This window comes from Mesitornis unicolor, unplaced genomic scaffold, assembly GCF_000695765.1.
Source record: "Mesitornis unicolor isolate BGI_N332 unplaced genomic scaffold, ASM69576v1 scaffold50597, whole genome shotgun sequence".
NCBI classification, from domain to species: Eukaryota; Metazoa; Chordata; class Aves; order Mesitornithiformes; family Mesitornithidae; genus Mesitornis; species Mesitornis unicolor.
In genome coordinates this window covers 20,559-22,676 of record NW_010196780.1, presented here as the reverse complement: position 1 = coordinate 22,676, position 2,118 = coordinate 20,559, and positions in this window count along the sequence as shown.

Sequence of the window (2,118 nt, the reverse complement as noted above, 5' to 3'; positions counted from 1 at the left end):
GAGGAAGTTATCGTCAATGCACTGGAGGAAGTGCAGAAGTTGGGAAGAAAATGGGGAAGCGTGTTTAGAGTCGTTCCCCAGCCTGTTACCATTACCTGCTACTTCTGCAGTGTGAGGGTTGTGTTGTCAGAAGCCTCTTGGAAAGTGAATGCAGGGTTGTTGGTTACCTGTTCAAGACACACGTGCTACAGAATCTTCAAGGCTCAGCACTGGTTTCTTTGTGTTTACAGCCTACTGGGAAGTTGTGGGGGATTACAGAGGAGTCAGTCTTTAACATTTTTTGATCGTAGATGATCTGTTCTGGCTTACTGGGGAAAAAGCAGGGACTCAGAAGCAGGTGGCATCTTCAACTCCAGGCCTGCTTCTGTCCTCCCATTCACTGATGCAGCTCCTAAAAGTTTGGGTTCATGTTTTTCCCCAGCACTCTGGCTTTGTGCTGCTAGATGATGCTTTGCAGCCTCACACACACATATTTTGGCATTGTGAGGTTGTCCCCGTGCGACAGCAGTTTATCCCTTTCTGTGGAATAGATGGCGTATGGGAAGCTATCTACGAAGATGCCACAGGTAAGCTTGGAACAGAATAATTTTGGATGCAAAGACCTATCTGAACACAGTTAGTGACCTTTGGGCCTCCCCCAGTGTTATTTCAACCTGTTACGCAATTTGTCCCTTAGTCTTGGTTTTTCTGCTGGTTTTTCACTTCCTGCTGCCCGTGCTTGGCTCAGGGCCACACTGGCAGGCGGGCAGCTGGGTTTTCTGTCTTTCAGCCCACAGGAGAGTTCCCAGCGATTTCTGGGGTTGTCAAATCTCACCCTCTTGTATTTCCTCCTTGGAGACAGATGCCAGAGTTGCCCTTTCCGCAGCTTTGTCAGCTCCAGCCCGCTCACCATCACGATCTCTCCTTTTCCCCTCACAGCCATTGGTGGCCCCAAGGCTCGCATTCTTGTACTTGTTTCATTTTATTGTTCCAGGCACTAAGTTGTGTCTTTTAGTCACGAGCTAACTTCTGCACGTGTCTACCTTTCTCATGGGAAAGGTTGTTATGAACCTGATCCAACAGCACTCAGTTATTCTGTGCTCAGGTGATCAACCTCAGCGCAGTTTGAGAAAGACCATAAATGTGTTCATTATATAGACCTGACTGAACACCACTATAAATGTGCGGTATTTTTGGTCACATCATGTATTCAGAGGCATCACAAGGAAAATTTCTGCCTGCTGGCTCTAGCGTGAATATAGACAGCATTGCCTAAATCATTTGAACTATCAGAAGCTACCAGAACAGGCGTGGCCTTGCTTCTCTGTTCTTCTACATAGTTTAAATTGACCATCAGCATACTTTGAGCTCACAGGGCTGGGCTGTGACTTCCCCCCCCACCCATTTTAGCAGAAAACTGTTTCCATAGGTCGCTTTTCATTGCCATTTTATGACACCCAGAGCTGTGGCCATGCTGGAATGTTTTCCTGGTCTTTCCCACACCGCAGCTATCTGTGCTTTGGCAGGAGACAAAGCAGGAGTCCCAGTTGGTAGCCGAGGGTCTGTGCCTTTTTTCATCTGGGCTGGCCCTCCCTCTTGCAAGAGTCGCCTTGTGGGTACAGCCTGATTTCAAGAAGCTTTGTGCAAGGACTGGGGTCTGCCTACAGGAGGGCCCCACTGCTGCGGGAAAAGTGTCTGAGCGTGTGTTGCACTCTGAACAGGTGTATAAAATAAAAACGCCTCCACAGAAATGTAGGGTCAAGTGCAGCTTCAGATGTTTTCCTGAAGACAGCAGTGTTTCCGTATATGCTTAAACAGCCTCCTCCAGTGGGATTGGACATTCTTGGAAAATTGGGACCTCACAACAGCATGTAGCATCAAAGGCTGCTTTTATACTTGTGCAGGACGGATGGCACCGCTGGGGAAGATGAAGAGGAGTGAGGGAAGACTACAGAGGCATCGGCCAAGTTGGAGGACATTGGTAAGATGGGTTGATGCTCGCAGTGTCAGCTGCAACCAAATCACTTAGTGAATTAATGGTTTTAGTTTTATGTAATTTGTTAAGTGTTTGCCATACTGTATGGGAAAACAGAGCATTTCATTGTAACCACAGGTGACCTGACTTTCTGTCGTACTTTT